Genomic DNA, 23835 nt, shown 5'->3' with positions numbered 1-23835 from the left:
CTGTTTAAGTAAACTGTTTGCAAATCTGTCTATCCTCTCTTCTGGGATAAAAACATTGTCTTTATTACCTTGTGTGAAGATAGAGGACAGTCCATAAGAGCATTCTCCCTTTTGACATCAATTGTTAAGTCCGAGAGATTCCAAACCACTTTCAATTTTAATGATTCACTGGATATACTCAGAGAAGACACCACTGAAAGTATATAAATGACTTGGAAGCCGCTTTTGCTGTCCTCAGTTGGGCCTGAAAATGTCCAATGGGTAAATTAAAAGCAGAGTTAAGAACCTTAGTATCTCTGCCTCCAATTAACATTTGTCTGCCTTCCTCTGGGTCACCTAGGATTCCAGGAGCTACAGGTCTGATTGATGAACAACTTATGATGAGAAAAAACTGCCCCCCAAGCAAGAGCAAATTTCTTATCATTGCAACAAAGCTCTGTCCAACCAATCCTGAGGTAATGGTCAATCAGACCAAGACTGTGCATATTTCTAGTATTGTTGTCCAAATAATCTGAGTCACTACCCTGAAGACAGTGCTATAGATGCTGTTTCCCTTGTCTTCCTTGTAAAGTTATACTAATTTAGGTTCAGTTCCTGCTTTTCAACATTAATTTTTCCTGTTTGAGTTTTAGGGCAAGTGGCTGGACCTGATTTGTTGTGACCCCATGAGCTAGCCTTCTGGCATAAGATTCCAATAGCAAGAGTTGATATACTCATAGTTACAATTTCTTACATTGAAAGAATACAAATTAAAATGGTCAAAGGATGTGTTTGTCAGTGTTCAAAAGTGCAGAGCTTGTGATTTTTTCTTTTCAATGGAATTATATGACTACACTGGTAGTCGTCCTGAAAACTCCTTATGACAGTATGAATGTAATATTGCCAAACCTGGTAAACTCACCCAAGCCATGGTGTCCAGAGGTTTCAGGGAGGCTCCATTATGTAAGTATAGTCTATTGCTTACATGGTTACTTTCTAGCTCTCCAGCTGAAACTGGGTAACCCCAGACCCCATGACAGCTCACACCAGGTGTTCCCAGTTCCCATTTAAATCCTATTGTTAGACAATCTGATTTGACTCCAGTCCTTCAGGCAAGCCTCCTATTAGGCATGAAATTCCAAAGACTTACAAACTTTGCAAAAGCCAAGGGCAAAGACTAGCCTATTATTTCTTCATTACAATTCTTGGAATATGAGCAGATCTTTCTGGGAAGGGGGAAAAAAGTATTTTCATCTTTAGTGTCTTCACCTTTCTAGAGATGTGTACTCATACAAGTATTTCTGAAAAAGTATACCTTGGGCCAAACGGATTGTTAACGCCTAGATTCGCAAATTTATGAAGATTAATATGTCAATAAATGGAAATAGCTTTGTATTTGATAGAGTTCATCTATTGAGTTTCCTATGCTCCAATCTCTTGTACTTCTGGTGGGCTACAGCCCTTCTATCCAAATATGTTCATTATATATAGAGATACAATATCAAACTACTTTAAATAGCACCAACATTGGTAATAGAGGAAGATTTTCCACACCAGGCAGTCCCTTACATCCCTTAGTGTACAGATACATACCTTGACCGGAATTTTAGGAGGCTTTTGATATGAAGAGAGATCACAGATTACCTGAAAATTATACCAATTTGATGAGATGGCATAATCGTAATTTATTTCTATTTTTTTCCTCCTAAAATCATTGTAATTCTCTAGTGGATATAGAATTAATAAACTTGCCATAATTTAGAATTTAAAGAGCTAATTTTATGTGGACCTTAAAATTCTATTCCATTTTTGAGAGTGACTGTCTCCCTCTGCTCATACCACCCAAAGGTTAGAAAGGAAGCACAGCAACTCCATTTTGCATTCAGATTCCCCTGTTAATCACTATCTCCTATTCCTCTCAATGAATTCACTATTTTAGTCATGACTTTTGTCCTTCAAAATTTACTTTGCCTTTAAGGACTACCTCTAAAACACGGCTCCTTTAAAGAAAGAATTTCATTGTCAAATACATTTGGAGAGTGTTGTAAACATCATTTTTCTCCAGGGAAATTCAAAATACACGTAATACATAAAAGACTTCAACAAATTCCTGCAGCAAAATCTAGACAGGGGAGTAACAACAGGTAAGTAAATACAGATTACAGCAAGTCTCTATCACATTTTCTTATAAGATATGATAAACCCCCTATGGCATCAGATCTGAGTTTCAAGGACTGCCTTTCATGTGAAAAAACTAGTTCTCAGCCTTGTCATGCAGAAGCATTGGCTGAAATATTTTAACAGTGTAAGATCTAGATCTAAGAAAGTAAGATCATAGAAAGAAATTATTTCTTCTCCTTCTTGCCTACTTCTTTCTGAGTTCTTCTCAGTGAATATTGGTATGATTGGACCTACAAGGAAAGAGTATGTACACCCTCAGGCTGTGGCTTTGCTCAGTAACTACAAAGGCAAACCAAATTCAATGTAACATAATGGACACAATTCTTACATAAAATGCAGATATTAATAGAGGAGGTTAGTAGGGACCTCAAAATTCTCATTTCATTGTAAACAGTTGATATTTCTTAAGTATAATTTATGCCTAACACAGAGATCAGAGTATTTTTCTTCCCCTAATAGTGATTGAGTCAATTGGTACTTTTCTAGATATGCTGTATCATGCTAATGCTATGTATAAAGAATGTAAAGAAGACAAGCAAGATAATTTAATGGAAAATCATTTCAGTTCATTATTTTCTACAAAAATTTAAAGTAGATTATGTTTGACTTAGAAAAGGAATGTCTTTTAAAATATAACATATTTCCAATGAAGGATATTACTTATTTTTAAAAGACCAGATATAGTAATGTATAACATTTTGTCATTTCTTTGAGAAATCAGCATCTCCTATCTGTAACAATTATCTACTTGCGGACTTTGAATCTTCTGAGAAGATTTAGAGTATGAATGTTTATTTTCTAATACATAAGCATGTAGTCATTTCTTTACTTGTTTATTTTAACTTGTTTGTTTTGATTCAGTGTGTAAAGCTAGTTTTTAACTCTTTATCAGTTGGACCAAAATGAACTTAATTTTCTAAAGGCGTTAAAGCTTAATTTATAAATCTTGTGTTTTTTATGTGTAAATCACATTTAAAAGGCTGTCACAATTTTATTAGCATGAGCTTTAATAAATTTTTAGAAAGAATTATTAAAACATTTGATCTACATTTCCTACTTGAAGGTCAGAAAGATAAAACATACATTGCAGATAAATTCATGTGAGATTAGTTTTGGAGAAATTAGTTTGTGGTATTTATGCCTTTGTGGGCTGACATTTTGTCTATGCCTATTGTTAAAACAATAACAATATAGTTATGTTATGCAGAACTTAGAAGCAAAAAATTAAGATAGTTATGTATTTTACCAAGTTATTTTTAACTATCAATGTATTTATTTGAAAGAACTGTTGGAAATGTTTAATTCTATTTAGAATACAAAGTCTATTTCTTCATAATTTGTATTCAGGAAAATATTATTGCTATTTGCTGATGCTAAAGAGAAATCTGTTGTGTGAATATGTTCGTAATTTTTTACTTTTATGTTTATATTGCTCTTATATTTTAATCTTATAGTTCAATTTCATCTAGTTGAACTTGAAAATTTATTAAACACATGTCAGTCATGAAAAATGAGAACAATGAAAATATATTCTCTATCATATATTTTCAAAAAACTTTAAATGTTGGAATGATGAGTTAGAGAAAGCATTCATATCATAATGGTGTTCTAGGAAAATCCCTTACTTATTTCTATAAGATAACATCTGTGCTAAATATTTTAAGATATGCTTTCACTAATCCTAATCTAAAGAATGATTTCAAATTAAGACTGACAGGCTAGACATGAGATAATTTAGCTCTTGATTTTATGTGGCTTTACAATTTGACTATAATTCAGAGGAAAATTATTTGTGCCTTGTGCTATTTGATTTATATAACAGTTGCAAAATGTGCCTATCATTAGAAAAATGTTTACTATGTTTTTCTTTTTAAACATCATTGTTTTAGCTAAAAAGAAAAAAAAATTCATTCAAATGAGCTAAGGAAAAAGCCTAAGGCTTCACAAATCTGGAATTGAGAAGAAAAGGAAAATCACTTTGGTGTGCTATTTGAACAGACAAGAAAAAATCTTGTCATGGCCATAAAGAGGATTTTTAACAAGGGTAAATTTGGATCTCTCAGAAAACTATATCCTGGTAGCACAAAGGACTCTAGGGCAGGTAAAAAAAGCAAAATGGATTGATTCAGTCGCACTCACATGCTTAACTTCAGTGTTCATTTCAACAGTTCATTCCATCAGCTCTCTGAAGTATCCCTTTTCCAGGCACTAGTCACCCTTTAGCCCCACAGTTAATCTTTTCAGGCCTGCCTGTGTTGCACATGAGCAGGCACATACATCTCCTGCCTGGTGCAAATACAGTGCTATTGTTTTTCACTAACAATTTCAAGAGGCTGAATGAAAGAGGATGGCACCTGATCACAAGCCCTAGGACTGATGATCTAAGTGTGGCTAGGGATCAGCATGTCAAATATTATGAAGGGTTTCGAGAAACTGTGATACTAAGTATTCGTATTTCAAGGTTACAGCCTAATACAGCTTATCTTCTAGAGAGATGTGGAAACTGGGAAACTTCTATTACTCTTTGTGTCATGCTCAACAAAACTGATCTGGAAAAGTGACAGTCACACTGAAATTTTAAACAGTGTTCAAAATTATGTAAAGTTATGGACAATTGTTCATGGGGGATTTTTTTTTTCCCCAGGACGTCACCAGATACCAAAATTCAAATATGCTCAAGTCCCTTAAATAAAACAGTGTGGTATTTGCATATAACTTACATACATCATTCTGTAAACTTTAAATCATTTCTCTATTACTTATAATTACTAATATAATATAAATTGTAGGTAAATAGTTGGTACACTGTATTGTTTAGTGAACAATAACTAGAAAAATGTCTATACATATTCATTACAGACTCATTTTTTTTTTCCAGATATTTTCAAACTGTGTCTGAATCCAAGGATAGGGAAACTGGTAATATAAAAAGTTGACTATTTTGGCATTTTATTTCTCATTAACTGCTTACAGTGTAGTGTGAACTTCAGTATGCAAAATAATCATTAGGTAAGGTGGGACAAGAATCTTTAATAATTTCTTAGATTCTAAATAAATATTGAATTGGCCTATTGAGGAAACCAAGAATTTGCTTGCTGTATAAACATCCATTCTGGATCCAATCTTTGGGCCACACTTGAAAAAGGATGACCTCACTGTACTTGTACCTATATCTACCTTCATTGTGCTTGTATAGAATATATGTTGACCTACCACAGTTGTTCCCTGACCACCCACTACTGTTTTCTTTGCTGCATTCATTCTGTAATGCTTCATTTAGTAAATGTCAGTTGGCAAGTGATTCACCAGGACATGGTGACTACTAACCACTAAACTTCATCATTGTATGAGAAAATTTATTCTCTTAATGTTTGATAAATATCCATAATATAGATATTTGTAAAATGAAACTCTTTATTTAATAAGCTTTGCCTATTAGGAGAATTGCTATAGGAATAATACATAATAAAATATAGGAAGTGATAAGTGCCATAAGAGGAGACAAGATAAAAGGTTTTCTCAGAAGAATACTTTAATCTATGGTAGTAGTAAAAATGGAATATTTCAGGAAAGGGTTTATGGCATTTTTCCAATATGAGTTGGGATCTAAGACAGGAAAAGGGATAAAAAGCATTGACAAATGCTGGGAAGGTGTAGTATGTGCACATAGAATGTGTGCTTACAACAACCTTGGATACCACATAGGAAAAATGATTATCAATATGATTTAAATGGTAAGTTTGGGGCCACATATAAAACTCCTTTGAGCTGTCACTGTGGCACACACATGTAATCCCAGCAGCTGAGGAGGCTAGGTAAGAGTATTTAGAGTTCAAAGCTAGCCTCAGCAATTTAGCTAGGCCCTAAGCAAGTTAGGGAGACCCTGTCTCTACATAAAATATTTTTTTTTTTAAAGAGAGAAACTGCTTTGAATGCTAAGTAAGGAGTATAAACATCATCGTGCAGATAATAAAATGCCCCTAAGGGCTAGGAGTAATTAAGAAAAATATTCTGAGCCAGATGTGGTGGCGCACACCAGTAATCCCAGCGGCTCAGGAGGCTAAGGCAGGAGGATTGTGAGTTCAAAGCAAACCTCAGCAAAAGCAAGGTGCTAAGCAATTCAGTGAGACCCTGTCTCTAAAAAAAAGTACAAAAAAACGGGGATGTAGCTTAGTAGTTGAGTACCCCCAAGTTCAATCCCTGGTACTCAAAAACAAAAACAAAAAAACAAACAACAACAACAAAAACCCAAAAACAGAGAAAAAGAAAAAATATTAAGAAGTAGTTTGTGGTGAGTTGAAGAGGAGGAGATTGGTGTTTAGGAGATCATTGAGATCATGTAAAATGTAAAAAGTTCTTGAATTTAAATGCAAAATAAAGGGAAATTGGGGGAGAAAAATTTGCACAGGTATATTCAATAAGTCTTGATAATTACTGGACTTGGAAGAAAAGGAGTAAAATACAATGTTCTGAATTTTAAAGTCTTGTAACTAAGAGTTTTGTGGTGAGAAGAAAAAAAAAACTTATTATAATGTCACCAACACCATGCTTTATATATATTCAAGCTAATTTTTCTCCCATCTTGGAATTTTGATGGATACCAGGGGAAGAGTAGCCAGTGAAGTATTTAAGAGACAAAGGAGTATTTTAGGGAAGAGACAGTTGTCATGTCTTCATGTAGCATAGAATGTAATAAATATTTTTCAGGAGACTATATGGCATATGCAAGTGTAAGTAGTGTTTATCCTTGAAACATGTCATCTTTTGATGTTTTACACTTATTGAAGGTAGATATTTTCCCAGAAAGAAATAAGTGACTCAGAAAAGTGCTTGATCCTTTATAAAATCTATATATTTTTTTTCATTTACTGTTGTGGTTTGGATCTGGAGTAACACCTACCCTGCAAAGCTCATGAGTGGAAGTGTGGTCCCCAATGCACAAGGTTCTGCGGTAGCCTTTTAGGAATTGATTGGTTTGTGAAAACTGCAACTGCATCCTTGGATTAATCCATTTGATGGATTAATTATTTGAGTTTATTCCTGGGTGGTTAGTTTATATAGTGAGGGGTGGGACATGGCTGGAACACATAAGTCACTGAGTGTGTGCCTTGGACTCTATCTGCCTCTGAATTCTTTCTCTCTCTCTTTGCTTCCTGACTGCTAAAAGCTGTGCATCTCTTGTCTGACATGCCCTTCCTCCATGATGTTTATGCCTTGGAGTCAGCCAACTTTACACTCAATCTTCTAAAGCTGTGAGCCAAAATAAATCCTTCTCATCCTCTAAGTTGTTCATTCAGGGATTTTGGTCACAGTGATGCAAAGCAGTCTAACACAGCTACTCATCCCATTATTTGAAATTCTATTGTCTCATTTGTCCAAGTATTTCAAAATAACTTTTTTGGCAGCTGAAGTTTTTATTCATTTACATTCTGTTCAGAATTTCATTTTCTAACTTCTTGAACCACCATAAACTACGAGAATGAGAAAAATTATGATAGAAAATAATGTTAAATAATTTATCAGCTTTGTTGGCATTTACTACTTTCTCCTTAAAATTTAATTTAGGAATTTTTTTTTCATTTTATAAGAATGTAATATTTATAAATATTCTCTGATGTGGAAAAAAGATTCAGCTAATGAACAATTAATTAGTAAGTCTGGCATGGTGGCACATACCTGTAATCCTAGAAGCTCAGGAGGCTGAGACAGGAGGATTAAAAATTCAAGGCCAACCTCAGCCAAAGTGAGGCACTAAGCAACTCAGTAAGATCCTGTCTCTAAATAAACTACAAAATAGGGCTGGGGATGTGTCTCATTTGTTGAGTGCCTCTTAGTTCAATTCCCAGTATCCCACCCCCCAAAAAAAAGAATAATTTAGGAAACAAATAACATTAATTAAAGGTATATTTAGAAAAAATGGTAAAGACCATTTATAAATTGTCAAATTACTTTTTTTTTTATTGGTGCTATATATTAAACTTAGGGCTCCCCATATGTTGAATATGTACTTCAGCACAAAGTTACACCCATAGCTATATATATAGCTCTTTAAATTACATGTATCCAAAGCCTAGATCATTTTCTTAGTGGTAGCAATCTAGAAATAATCGACAATGAGCAATAAATCAAAGCTGAAAAATAATTTGTGCATGGCTAAAATACAGAAGTATATAAAAAGGTTAATCTCATAACACAGTATCAAGCATGCTACTTATTGGAAATTTGTTTAATGATTACTATTCAAATTAATGTCATACTTTTAAAATCCAATATTACTGTATTTTAATCTTTATGGAATGTGTTGGAGTATAGGCCTGATATTTATCATATTGTTCAACTATATAAAAGCCATGGTGGTGCATGCACGTAAATCCAGCAACTCAGGAGGCCAAGGCATGAAGATCACAAGTTCAAGGCCAGCCCTCAGCAACTTTGCAAGACCCTAAGCAACTTAGGGAGACCCTGTCTCAAAAATAAACAAAAGGTGTTGGGGTTTTTAGCTTCTTCTATCCACTTCATCCGCAGAGAGGCTTAGAAGAGCACGCCCCAACCCAGATGGATCAAGAAAGGTGAGGGCGGGCCAGCTGCCCACCCAGCCCTCCCCACCAGAGGACAATCAGATGCCCCAGGGAGATGAGTCAAAGCAGGATCTCATTTATTGAGGAAGCACACACAACTTATATAAAGAGTAAGAGCCAATCATTTAAAAACACGGAAAAGCGGGAACCAATCAACATAAAGGTCAAATCAGCAGGAGGAATTCACATATATACCCATACCATAGTTTCTAATAAAGAGCATGAGCTGTACATGAGCATGGAAGAGAAGTAAGCCAATCAGGGAGGTTTCAAAGCAACTTCAGTGTCCTCCTACTGGCATTTAGCCAGGTGCCTTCTTAGTTTTCGGCCCCACAAAAAGGGGTTGGGGATATAGTTCAGTGGTTAAGTGTCCTTTGGTTCAATCCCAGTAGCAAAACAGCAACAACCATAACAAAAACATAATACATCTGGAGCTGTATGTATAGTTAAGTGATAGCATACACAAGACCCCAGGTTCAATTCCTGGCATGGCAAAAAACAAGGGGAAAAAAGAGCAATACATCAATTAAATCATTTAACCTTTAGTAACAGAGGCACATGCTCTTAGATTCTTAGATGTTGAGGATACAAAGGTGTTACGGATTGAATGTGTTTATTCAAACTTTAGGTGTTGAGATTTAATGTCCAATGTGATAATATTAAGAGGTAGCCTCATTAAGAGGTAATCAGACCACATGGCTTCCTCCTTCCTGAATGTGATTCAAGCCTTATGAAAAACGCTTCATGGAGTGTGCAGCTATCTTTGCCTTCCATCTTACACAATGTGAAGATATCTACAGGGCGTGCATTTGGTCATTCAACTTTGTGAGAAACTTTATTCACAGGATTTGGAACACGTGAGGCCATTAAAATTCTAGCCTATTAAGCTATGTAAACTCATGGCATGGAATTTCACTTAATTGGCAATTAAAATAACATCTGGGCCACTGCATGGATGTCCTAGAAGAGCAGTTAAGGCAGCATCAGGGAGGGAAAAGAGATATCTGGCTTATGATGATCATAACAAAACAATGTGTTAATAGAGTAAACTCAAGAACAAAAGTATTCAAAGTGATGAGAGTAAGCATGAGTTTCATATTTCAGATAAAACATAGCAACTAGAGAGGTGTTAACATTTTCATTGAGATAATTTACAGCCACCACTATCACCTATACAAACTCATCAAATAAAATAGCATAATTTAAATTTTGCACATTTTAAAACCAAATAATTCTAGAAGTACTGGGTATTATTACCAAAATTAGCATTTCTTCTCTTTTATATAACATGTTTAATTCATCATTACTGTTAAAAAAATTTGGAGGAAACTAGATACTAATATTAAAGAAATGTTCAAATAAATTATAAGACATCCCTTATTTGTGATAGTCTTTTCATTAAAACAAATGAGGGCTTATATTTACTACCATAGAAAAATATTCATGATTGATTATGAAATTAAAATGAACTTAGAAGCTTGGAAGCCAAGACAACAATTTTTTTATAGTTAGATTAGAAAGTATTGAGTAGAAGGACTAAGTATAGAAGAGTGACAGTAGGAATGAGGATGTAGCCCAGTGATAAAGCACTTGCCTCCCAGGTGTGAGGCCCAGGATTGTTCTATAACACTGCCAAACACACATACAAAGAAGCAAACAAAACCAGAAGGGGTGGGAGGGAGACAGAGAGTTACAAAGGTGAATTTTGCATTTTTCACATCTGTGCATTATTTGAAAAATGGATTAATTTTGCAGTAAATACTCAATTAACTTTAAAATATATGTATTTTTAAAACACGTATGTAGTTAAATTGCAATGTATTTTTAAAAACTCTCATAACAATTGGGATGTACCAATTATATGTGGTCGCATCTGGATGCCTACATTGTTCATCTGTTTTTGTACATCAGGGATGACTCACATATGAGTTTATATTGCTACTAAATTAGTGTGTACCAGCCAGCTGAAAACACTCCCAAAAATTTAGGAGCTAAACTGGAGATGTTCCAAATTTTAAGGAAGTACTTAAAAGCATGAGAGTGTTTAGGGTAACTTATCTTTCTGTAAATGAATGCAGATTTTACTTCCCTTAGCTCACTAGTGAAAGATTTTGACTTATCATCATAGTTACTAATGGAGATATTTAGGGAGTAGAATTTGATGCAGGTTGTGCTTCTGATTCTTTCAGCACCCATGAGAATAAGGGGGGCAGCACCTTAAATTAGTGAAGATGAAAAGAGAGCCAATGCCTAATTAAATATTTTCTTGAATCTGGCAGTAACTGGAGTGTTCTAAAACTGATAAACACTTTGGTTACATCAAGGACTTTTATATTCCCCTCTTTATTATGCCAGATGTGTTCTGCCAACTTAAGTAATTACTATGTTCTCAATGGGAGATTTGCAGAGGTGTATTTTTTGCTCAAAAATATGATAACCAAAGAATCCAGCTTTTTTTTTCTTTAGGAGTTTTTACTTTGATAAAAGTGATATAATGGACAAAACATTTAAAAAAATCTTTGCATAATAGCAGTCATATAGGAACACATTTTGTTGTAATGTAGACAGAGAACCAAAATCTTGCTAGTAGGAGAATTTTCCCTGAGGGTTTCAACTTAGATGAAATGGTAGTAGAATAAAAGTTTCAAACACATGTTTTGGCCGCAAATGTCTTCCCTTTTATTTTCTATTAAAAATGTTCACTTACTTTTATATATACTATTGTTTTGAATGTTTGCATATATTCAATATAAATCCACTTTTCTTATTTCTAGGTGAGAATTTATAGCTCATAATTTGACTGGTAACTTGTACTGTTTGTTGTTAAATTCCTATGAGAATGTGCTTTTGTATAAGCTTGTGTTCTTCATGGTTTCAACTCTGCAATTTTAATTTCACCTTTGTAAATGTCAGAATGATTTGAATACCAGGAAAATCATAAGGGGCATACTTAGAATACATGTAAATGATGTGTTTTGATTATTAAATACTAAATACTAACTAAAGGAAAATAGTAGTCATCAAATTCACTAATTATTGTTCTGTTTAAACTTTGACAATAATAATCACTAGCTTAACTAAGATACCTCATTAAACTTCCATCAATACAAATTAATAAGAAGAAAATTGTTTCAATATTATGAACTTTGTACATCTTAGAATTCACAGTAAAGACTGTGGTCCTCAGCATTTTGCTTGACATTAATTATTTTGCATTATAATAAAAATTAAGTAAAGATGTATTAACTAATATTTTTCCATTTTGCATCCATAGTGCACACAGTTAAAGATTTTATTAGTTGTACATGTGCAATTAAGTGTGAATGAGAGAAATATAACATCTAATATTCCAGATGTTAAAACATTTTCAAGGAGGGAAAGAATTTGTTTTGTTACATTTTGAACTACTCATGCTGGGGGCATGCCTTATCTACCAGGCCTCTGGATAACCACTTTAACTTCTCTGAATGTATCCAGAACTCACACTATAAATACTTTTATACATTATATTGTTAATCAGGATCTTTATTGATATTTATCTTCCAATATATTCCTATTGCTTATATATAATTCAAAATATGAAACCAATTGCATCATTTTCTACTTGATACAATAAGAGAAAAAAGTGACAATTTTTTACCTTGGCATTTATTCTTTATTTTCAATATTTTTGTTTTTCCTTTTAAATAAACATGAAAGTAGAGTATATTCTTGCTACTCATTTTCTTTAACATTCTCTGATAATTTTTCCTACTTTTTAAGCCACAAATGCTGTATCCATGGCAATGCCAATCATGGATCTTTGCAGGAAAGAACAGAACAAAACAAATTTGATAACTCAGGAGAGTTTAACAAAAATATTTGGAAATGTGGGAATTAAATATCGAAATATCACAAGGATTATGCCCAGATTGAAGCCATTACCTTTGTATGGTATAAAAGGACACATGAAAATGAAATTATCTCCACTAAAAGGAAGAATGTCTTGTATAGAAAGTGAAGTAAAGATGAAATTGGACCTTAAGGTGCTGAATGCATCCAGCCTGAGGCAATTTGGAAGGAGCCAGGGGAAAGATAACCTTGCCTTCTGTTTCCTTCTTATCTTCTTTGATTCCACTCTTCCCTTGGATGTCTCACTGGATAAACATAACCACAAGCTAGTGAGCAAAGGAACTTGTTAATGTATGTTATGAATGTCTGACTACCAGGGAAAAGAACAGATCATGGCATAGGGATAATAGAAAATACCTGGTTCATTAGCTATGGTCATTTGTGTTTTAAGCTGTGGAGGTAACTTATGTACTTTTTTAGGTTGATTATCAGTTATTCCTGACAATTATGACATACTGAAAGAATTGCCCATAGATTTAACCTTTTCTTAATGAATACAGTTAACTCATTTATCAATTAAGTATTTTATATTATGTTTTAGATATTATGCAGGATATTTCGACTTGAGGACATCTTATAAGCCATCTTTTTATACACTTTATTACTGTCACCAGAGCAAATTTCAAGCAAACTTCTCTAATTCAAAAAATATTTTTCTCTTTATACTTTCATGAACTTAGCACTGATCCAAGTGTTATGGATGCAGTAAAATAGCGCCTTTTTTCACTTTCTTGTAACTGTGCACTTGTAAACCTTTATTGCACTGTCAAAGGTACGTTAACGACACCCAAAAATGTCCACGTTCTATTCACTAGAACCCTAAATAAGTTACCTTATAGAGAAAAAGAGACTTTGCAGATTTTATCAGCACAATGGAATTTGTGATGGAGAGATCATTATGGATAACTAGGTGGGCCCCATCTAAGCAGAGAACTTTTCCCTGGTTTCCAATAGAGAAGATGACAGGGCGTGGACTTCAATCTGACCCTTCATTGTTGGCTTCGGAGATGGAAGATGGGGCCATGAGTCAAGAAATGTCAGAAGCTTCTAGAAATTGAAGACGGCAAGGAAACAAATATTCCCTTCAGAAAGGAACTCAGTCCCCCTAGACCCTTGATTTTGTCCCATTGCTGACCTATAGAACTGTAACATTACAATTTTTCAATATATAATCCACTGAATTAGTGGTATTTTATTACAGCAGCCATAGAAAACTAACATATTTCTCTTTTACCAACTGTAGCATGATTAATCTTGGCATTGAAACCTATCCGCTTTGTCTGCAATTAACTCTCTGTATCTTTAAGCATTTGAAGTATTCATTCGTACTTATTATCATATTAGACAAAGAGGAGACTCTTTGCTTCCACATGCCCTTCTTTTGACACAGTCCCTGTATTAATGGACAAAACATTTTAGTGGAGTAGCCCCTGATGGGGATATCTAAGGACATAAAGGGTCTGGTTGTTCTTCCAAAACCACACTTAAGTTGACTTAATTCTGGTCTCTAAAAAGAGGTTGAATTCATGAAATTATTCTGAGAATTGGCTGCAACTAATGCACATTAAGGATTTCTCAAACCAGAGAAAAACTTCAGATTTATTCTTACCTCGTAATGGAGCTTTTAGTCATTGATGAAAAATTATAATAAAGGTGTCGTTAGCCGAACAGGCTTGCCAATTTCTTGATGGTGTGGAGTCTGTTGACTTTTTGAGCACTGGGCATTTGCTCTATAAACATTGAGGTAGCTTTCATTTTTTAGGAAGGCAGTATATATATATATATATATATATATATATATATATATATATATATACACACACATATATATGTATATATATATATATATACACACATACACATGCTGCTAGTGTCAATCTTGGGTTCCAACTCCAATTTTTCTAGCAGCTACCAATGTGACCACAGGCAACTCAGTTCATCAGTTTTTCTTGCTGACCTTCAGTTTCCTCCTGTGTACACATATGTAATACACTGCTTGGATAGTTGAAATTACATGAGCTAAAATGCAATGAGCCACAGAGCATGCTGTCACATGCTGTCACATATACCAAACTCTTACAAATGTTAGCTATTATTTAAAAAATAAAAATAGAGCAATTTGGATTTACCAGGCAGCAGACTGCCTCAGCAACAAATATCATATCCAAAATTAAAGCAAGAGGATGGAAAAAAAGCAAAAGGGCTGTAATAGCTTCATCTATTCTCTTTTCATAAAGATGGCAAAAGCTTTTCCAGAATACCCCCAAGCAGATGTACACTTAGTTTTATTGGCCCCATATGATAATACAGCTATTCTACACATAGTCCAGACTGGAAAAATCAAGGAACAGCATCATCATAACTGGATTAGAGCAATCATGATTCATTGCCCAGAGTAATGAGACAGTAAATGTCTGGACATGAAGTATAAATTCAGATAAAATAGAAATTCTGTTAGCAATTAAGAAGGACTGAATAGGTAGAAAACAAACATTGTGTACCATATCAACATTTTGTTTCCTTTCAATTATTTCTTTTTTTGGAAGGATTTTCTGGCAAGCTCTGAAGACAGTTCTTTGTGAGGACGTATACAAGTGTGGCAAAGTAATATGATATTCCTTGGCAGTGTTTTTCATGTTTCCAAGTGTGGACATTTTAAATGTACTTTTATCACCATAGTTTGATATGTGGTTATTATGTCTCAATGTGTGAAAAAGTCTGAAAAGCTTATATTGATCCAAAATATATATTTATGTTTTTAAAAATTTATACTAAAGTGCTTTAATGCTTTTGGCTTAGTAAATATTTCTTTCCAAGTACAGTTTCAGTTGTTATTTACAATAATGGTAATATAATGTTCACTTATTATTATGTAACCAAGAATTCTTTAAAGGAGATAGTAGCTACTGTTGCTTTTTTTGGTTCCTGTCACTGAGATGAGATTTAATTGGCAGGGAGAATCTAGAGACTATTGATTATTTCACAAAAAATTTTCCAACAATTCAGAGTAGTTTTTATTAGGTGACAGCATATGTTCCTTTCCCCAGGATAGTTGGGTTGCAATTTTTAAAAATACAAAAAGATTAATAAAAAATAAAAAACAAAAAAACAGATATTTGGAAATGTTCTCTGTAGACACATTAGTCATTATTTAGACTTAATATGTCATAGATGCATTTGTGATAAATTAAATGAAATAACTTATAGAAATAGTTAAAAATGTTTCCTCTAATTTAAGTATGGAATTTACTATTTAATTGCTCATAAATTCTAGTATATCACCTGATCATGGGTCTTATCTGCTTGCTATGTAGCTTATGCTCTTAATTACAGCCAAGGTATTCTATATTGGTTGTATCCTCTTTTATATCTGGTCAATAATGCCAGCACTACCATAATAAATACTACAATAGCTTTTTGTGACTATCTGCTTATTATATAACTAGATCTGCATTAGGTGTTTTATATCCAATATATTTATTGAAAAGATAGGTGACGTTACCTTCATGCAACTCATTTTGCAAATGAATCAGCCAAGTAACATAAATTATCAAAAAAGCCGTAATACATGATACACTAGGAAAGTGTGTTCTTTATTGAAGGGGGATAGGACCCTTTAGCACACGATTGTCACCATGTGCTCAGGGGAGCTAAGCATTTCCAGATTTTAGTTTTTTCAAAAGAATTTAGATATGTGGATTTTTACTTTAAATATTCCTATATTTAAGGATGGAAATTGAATCGTGTTTGTTTTTACTGTAAAACAAATCAAATGTAGCCCAAGGGCTGCCACTCTGCCAGGTCTGCTGTAGGAGACTTTGTAAGTGACATGGTGCCAAACAGGTAATAAGTAATAAAATAGAATTCTAGCCAGATCTGTCTGGGTCCACCACAGTCCTTTTTCATCCACAGTGCTTTCTGGCCTCCATACTTGTCTAAGTACTACCATCTCCTTTCTATATTCCCATTTCTAGGCATCTGAACATTTCTAAAGTCATGAAATTAAATTGAGTATTTTCCAAATTTAGCTGCCCCCCTCTTTTATTAATTGTCCTTTATTTTCACAGATTCTAACTACTGAGATGGTAAGAAACTCGTAGGAAATCTGTTGGGAGGTGATTTGGAGATCACCAGCTATGGACAAAAAAGGGGAAAAGCAAGATTAAGCAGAGGGAAAAGTTACACTGCATTGAAGTTTTAACAAAGTCCTCTGAGAGCGGAGGGGAGCGTTTTAGAATAGACCAAAGTGGGGTGGAGGACCTAAGTTTTTTGCACTCCTATTAACCAAGGGTAGGATTTGCTGCCCTGGGCAGGGTACCTGGTTGCCGCAGTCTGGCTGGGCACAAAATCATGAGCCACTCAAACAGGAACAAACTTTATTTTTGAAACTGCCGCCAATGCCCCGTTTGCTGACGGACCCACCCCGCGTTCTCCTGGACCCCAACAGGAAGTCCCTCCTCCGGAATTCCCTCCTACCGCACTTCCCCAACCAATGGGAACTCTCCAGGAGTCCCGTAGGTGGACAGCAGGAGTCCAATATCCATATGAATGCAGATCTTAACATAATCATATCATCTCAATGGCTTGCTGGTGTCACCTTTCAACCAAAAATGCCATGCATCATATATCTTGGCTGTGGCTCTTAGCACCTGGTTCAGATGATTTTGAAGATGGCTGGTGGCTGAAAGTTTCTACCAGCAGTACTCTCCCTGTGCCTATAATGATATGTCCTTGCATAATAAGAATTTGCATAAAAATAACTTGTGATTCAGATGACCTCCATTCTCCTATCTTGTGTGGGAGAGAGCTGAGGGAAGCAGAGAAGGAAAATGTAAGCCATCCTCTCTTGAGGAAGCCATGAGTCCATGGGGGCATCTTTGATATCCCAAATATTCTCAAAACCAAAGCTCTAAACACCATCAGTGAAACTGAGGAAATGGATATGAAATAACCAGAAATTTCTGGCATTGTGGCCACTGTATTGGGAGTGCCTGCCAAACACAGAATTCAGTATTGCCCTCAGTACTCAGCCTGGCCAGCACAACTTCATCAGTTGGCTCCAAATGGCCAGAAAAGGATGGACCCTTGTGGGTTGGCTGCAAAATGATTAATGGTTTTATTTTGTTTTTCAGAGATTATTAGCTGTGTTTTACTACTCATTATAAAGATGATATGCTTGGTCTGCTTCTCCATGTGCCCCTAATGGCCCTTTGTTGGAATTTTGAACTGTTAATAAAATTCATGATTTGTTAAAAATTAATCATCTATTATTCATTCTCCACATTATCAAAATGAATTTCTTATATAGTTATAAGTTATTGGCATCTTTACTTTGAACAATATTAATGCTATTGTAAATATCTAACTACTTTATCAAAATACTATAGTAAGATTCTTTTATTTAGAAGAAGACTGAAAATGTTTTTGAACTGTTTTATTTCCAGCTCTTTAAAATTACTTCTGATTGTTTAAAAAGCCTTCAGAAACGCAAAACAAGACTTACTTCAAATCATCTGTCTGGTAACTTTTAAAGTACCAGGAATTAGTTGTTTAGTGTAATTCTGTCATACTATGTTAATTAGGTTAATAGTAATATGTTCTTTCTAGGTATTCTCAATTACAATTTTTTCATATTGGTATAAAGATGGTCAAGGTATATTTCAGAAAATTTCTGAAATGGACTTTCACTGGATGATATACAATAAATAGGTTATCACTTAGTTTTCATAGTTCTGTTCAGAAGCATAGAACAGTTCTCATTTTCTTCTGATCATTCCTATCTCCTGGCTCAACTCTGCCAGATCATTTCTATTCCACACAACTCTTAGTGGCCTTCCAAAATTTTTAATTTAAAAGATACTCACCAATACTTTGACTGAAAACGAAAAAGCTCATTTATGGATTCTTCCCCTACTTTATGGATTATGGCACCCTAGAGAGCCACACAAATCTTCATGATATCCCAAGTGTTAACTTTAATGTTTGTATCTTTAATTTAGTTGAAAGATGTGTAAAATCTCATATAGTTCAATAGTTCCCTCTTGGCTAAACATATAAAATTGGGATTAAAGCTTGCTATTCCAATATATATCAACCATAATATATACTCAATAATTTATTTTCATATCTGTGTTTCTAGATTGTACAATGTGAAAGAACAATTGATATTTTTCCCCAACAGACTTATTTGTGACTGAATCTTACTTGTTCAAAGATGTTCTTGATATCCACATTTCTTCTGCAATAGTTTAGACATTAAAATAAGTTCATCAAAGAACCCCTGCCAAACACAAATATCAGGAGGGCAGTAGTAAGTGCATATTGATGTCTATAAACAGTATTTTCTTATTTTTGTGGCTTTTCAGATTTCCTTACTTTCACTTTATTATTGCATAATTGGAAAATTATATTACTGATAATGATCACCATACATAGAAAGGGAATTGGCTGTGAAGATAAATTTTAAATCATACTGTTTTGAATGGGGCATATTTTCAAGTGGTTTCTGACAGAGTTGCTATTTAGCATTACTCATGACTTTGACATTCCATGTTGGTTGCTCATCAGTTTGAACTAATACAGTCTCTCTGAAAAAATTTCAGTCTGAATATTCTATTATATTAAGGAGAATTAAAAATCAAAGGGAGGACACATTGTGAAGCATATTTTAATATTGAAGTTTGTATAAACACATTATGTGCCTCACCTGCTTACAAAAGGAAATGAGTAGTTAAAATATGATACAGACATATTTTTAAAATGATATAAAGATATTTTCTAAGTTTGGAAGGAATATTGATAAATTTTACCAAAATTCAAGGCAAAGATAAGTTCTGATAACATTTAAAGTACAATTACATTTAAATTATTACTATAAAATGAATAATATATTTAAATGTCATATTCTATATTTCTCTGTAAATTTACCATTTATGAAAATTCTTCATAGTGTCAGCATTTTATAATGTAATCCAATAATTATTATTTTTCTACAGCTATATTTATTAAATAACCTGATTATTTATCTGCAGTAGTCACCTGCTTTTATGTGAGTAATAAAATACATTTTATGCCAATTGATTCATACTTCATAAACCACCACGTTTGATGCCATTTTGCTGGTCTTCCTGTATCCATTAGAGATTGCCTAAAAGGCTTTATACTATGGAATGAATGTAACAAAGAAAAAAAGAAATGTTACCTAAGCAATATTTTATATAAGTTGATGATTTCTCTTCTTCTTTCAGTACAAATATTATTTAAAGCAAACTGGTCTCTTATTCTGATGAAATATTATTTCTCATTTTTTCAAAAATGAGTATTGCAGCTATTTGGTTCTACCTTGCCTCAGGCCAGAGCAATGGAGCCAGCCAATCATGTCTGAAACCTCTGAAACCCAGAGCATAAATCTTTTCTCTTCTCAGTTTTTTTTCTCAATTATTTTTGCCAGCAATGAAAAGCTAATACACTTTGTTTTATATTTGGTATGGAAGACTTAAACTTTATGAAATATTATCTCTATGAATTTAAATAATATTATAATAAATATATAAAATTATAAGTCAGCAAGCAAAATTTAACCTTTATTTAATTTTAAAATTAAAAATATTATTAAAATGACACCATTTAAACTGAAGAAATGCACTTATTTTTTGACTAAATTTTAATTAAATCTTTAAGGGATTCAAAACATTGTGAAAATACATTAAAAAATTAGATGATTTAAAAAAAAAGGCATTGTGAAAACAGGAATAGAATATTTTTCCTGTATACCAGAATTCAGCATAACACCTGATGTATAAAAGGTAACCAATAATCTTTGGATTATAAATACACAAAGACAGTTAATAAATGACATAATGATGAAATATCTTTTAATGAAATGGAGTAATAACATTTCTAGTGTTTTCAAAGAACTTTTTACCAGATCATTTCCCTCAAACTACAGCTACACAATAATATGATATAATAATTTCTCTATTCCATGTAATGCTTAATGAATGTTTAACTCTTATTGGTCAGAAATTTACAAAGGAGTGTTGAATAGCTTGATATAATCTGGTGAGGTATTTTTGTATCTAAAATTTCAGATCCTCGATTACACCATTCTCTCTCCAAATGTCTTCTGCCTTTTTTTTTCCTTTCCCACCTCCATTTTTCATGAATTTCTTCTTATTCCTTTCACTTCTGTCCATTCTCTTATGACATTCTTTCTGTGACTTGACTTAATCTCTGCTGGCCAGTGGTATCCTAGCCATGCTATAGTAAACAAATTACATTACTGTAATAAATGCTGATCCAAACTCCACTTGTGCCCTCAATGACACACCAGACTTTTTGTATCTAATCATTTTCTTTTACCTTAACAAATAAGAAAAATATACTACAAATATTCACTTATCTGATACTCTTTTATTTTTCACCTTACTCTTAATCCTTGTGGGTTTGGGAATATCTCCATTTAACTAATAGATTCTAGTTATTTACAAACAATTTCATTCACTCTGATTCTCCTTTTTATTTCTAGTTTTCATGATAGCCAACATTTTTTCTTAATAGAGTGATAGTCTTTACTTTTTCTATATAAATTTAGTTGCTTTTTGTATAATTTGTAGGGGATTTGATTAAGTCTGTATATTTAATAAGTTATCAATGTGTTTTATTTATTAATAGTAGATTTAGGTTCACAGTAAAATTGAGCTAAAGGTATAGAAATTTCCCATAAATCCCTTTGTACTACATATAGCAGCCTTCTCAACATCTACAACAGATTTGTGGTAAGTGTTAAGAGTCCAAACACCTGCGTTGACATATCATTATCACATGGGTTCCTTTAGGGTTCACTCCTATATATTCTGTGGGTTTTGACTAATGTATAATGGCATATACTAACATTGTGGTAACATGCAGAATAATTTCACTGCCCTAAAAACACTCTGTGCTTACTTATTTATCACTCCCCTAACCCCTAGTGACAACTGATCTTTTTATTATCTCTACACATCTGTCTTTTTGTAAATGTCATATATATAGTAGGTGGTATACAGTCATTGAGTAGTTGGAGCAGTTGTAGCCTTTTCAGATTTTTTTTTCACTTAGTAATATACATTTACATCTCCTCCATTTCTTTTCATGACTTGATAGCTTATTTCTTTTTAGTGCTGAATGTTATTCCATTGTTTCAATATATCACATTCAATTTATTGTTTCCCCTGTTGGAGGACATCTTGGTTGCTTCCAAGTATTGGCAACTGTAAACAAGCTTCTATACCATGCATTGGCACAGTTTGGGGTGGTCATAGGTTTTCAGCTTTTTTGTTAAACATCAAGAATATGATTTTTTTACTTCTATGGTTAAAGTGTATTTTGTATGAAATTGCCAAACTGTCTTTCAAAAAAGCCATATGATTTTGTATTTCCACCAGTTGTGAATATGACACTCTGCTGTTGCATCTCAATATTTACTATTGACTTTTAAAAATATTTCTATTATATTTTCAAGATGTCGTTCTAGACCACTAAATGCAAATATAGCAAGGCTCTTTTTCTGAATTATGTTTCTTCAGAGAAGAATTAGCTGTTTAATTTGACAAATATGTTTTCTGTCATTTCATATGTACATTTGAGATTCCGTGTATTTAATAGTATATGATCACACTATTAATACTGTTACTGTTATCAATAGCAATAAGAATATCAATATTCATTGCCTTGGTGTGAAGCTATATGTTTACAAAAACTTTCAGTAAATTTGCATCTTGTGAGGAAATACTGTGGTATGATAGGAAGAAATTAACAGAGAAAGTCAAACATGGATTAGATTTTTAATACTTTTTTTTTCTTTTGAGAGCAGGTACTATTTATTAGCTGAGCTGATTACAAAAATACCATGGGAGATATCTTAGTTCATCCTTCTAATGAGCGTTGATGGGTTCTTTTCTGTTGCCAGCATCCCCTCCTTCATCAAAATAGGTGGTCATTTTTTTCATTCTGCCTTGTGAAGAAGATAATTTGAAGGACCAGAAAAAGTTATTTGCTCCTTTTAATAATTTTCTGACAGTGTAGATCTCTTGAATCAGATTCTGCATGCAAATAATGCCATACTTATGAAGAGATCAATCCATCAAAGTGTTATCTGTCATTGTAATCTGTTTCTTATTGATTTTGCCATATCTACACTTGCAAATTAGTTCATTCATGGACTTTAGATTCAGGTAACCCCATACAGTGTGTGTTTATGTGATCCACAGCATGTTAACTAAAGCCTGCTGAGCTTAACAAAGGTAATATTGAGGGTATGGGGAAGGCAAAGCTGCAACTCCTAATGGTCTTTGGGCTTATATCATTGATACCTCTGGTCCTGATGACAAATGCCAATTTGCATTCTGAAGGTACATAGAATTTGCCAACTTTTTTTTTGCCATCCTAGACATTTGAATCTCGGTTCTGTACATCTGCCTATATTCTTTATGATAGTGCTTGGCTTTTTCATAGATTCATTCTCTTCCTCTTTGCCTTTTAAAGCGCCTTTAGGCAAACTTCATTCTCAAAAACTTTACCTTTAGCTCTGCAAAATTCATTCACTGTTTCTTAAGGGTTTCTGGCACAGCAGGAACTTTTCTTCTCTTCAGCACCCTCCATAGTTCCAGCCCAGATAAAAGAGCTTATATTACTTTTTACAATAACATCCAAGACCAATACTCTCTCTTGCAACTTACAAATAAAAGTCAAAAATGACTTGAGAAAATACAACAATTAAGAATTAATATATGACTCTTGTATTAGTTTTTAGTTTTTCCATACCAAATTAGAACAAATTGCCTTCAAAAAAAGAAATATATTATGCTATTTCTCTGAGGGAGTATTAACATAGGTCTCTTAAAGGACCAAAATTAAGGTGTGAACAGAGCTGCTTTCCTATCTGAAGCTTTAAGGGAGAATCCATTTCTTTCTTTTAGTAGCTTAAGACTGTCTGCACTCCTAGTATCACAGCCATTGGCCTTCGTCAAGGCCAACAAAGGCAGATTGAGTCCTTGTCATATTATGTCACTATGGCCCTAACATTTGCCCACTGTCCAACTTTAAGGATTCATATGATTACTCTGGGTCAATGAGAATAATCTCCCATCTGAAATTCAGCTGGAAATCAGTCTTAATGGCATCTTCAAACTCAATTCCTTTTGCCACATAATATACCGTATTCACA

General features: G+C 33.6%; 1 protein-coding gene and 1 pseudogene across 2 annotated transcripts in view; one reads left to right on the top strand and one right to left on the bottom strand.

Moving 5' to 3' along the window:
* Positions 1–23835, top strand: part of CCSER1 (coiled-coil serine rich protein 1) — a 677753-nt gene that overhangs the window by 348322 nt on the left and 305596 nt on the right. The window lies entirely within an intron of this gene.
* LOC308654825 (large ribosomal subunit protein uL30-like) lies at positions 22531–23273 on the bottom strand (annotated as a pseudogene). Its single transcript has one exon. The product of its transcript is annotated as a large ribosomal subunit protein uL30-like (transcript).

Source organism: Spermophilus citellus (genome assembly GCF_964194105.1).
Source record: "Spermophilus citellus genome assembly, chromosome: 8".
Taxonomy (NCBI): Eukaryota; Metazoa; Chordata; class Mammalia; order Rodentia; family Sciuridae; genus Spermophilus; species Spermophilus citellus.
The sequence above is the reverse complement of the archived record's forward strand: the minus strand, read 5'-3'. Positions and strand labels throughout refer to the sequence as shown.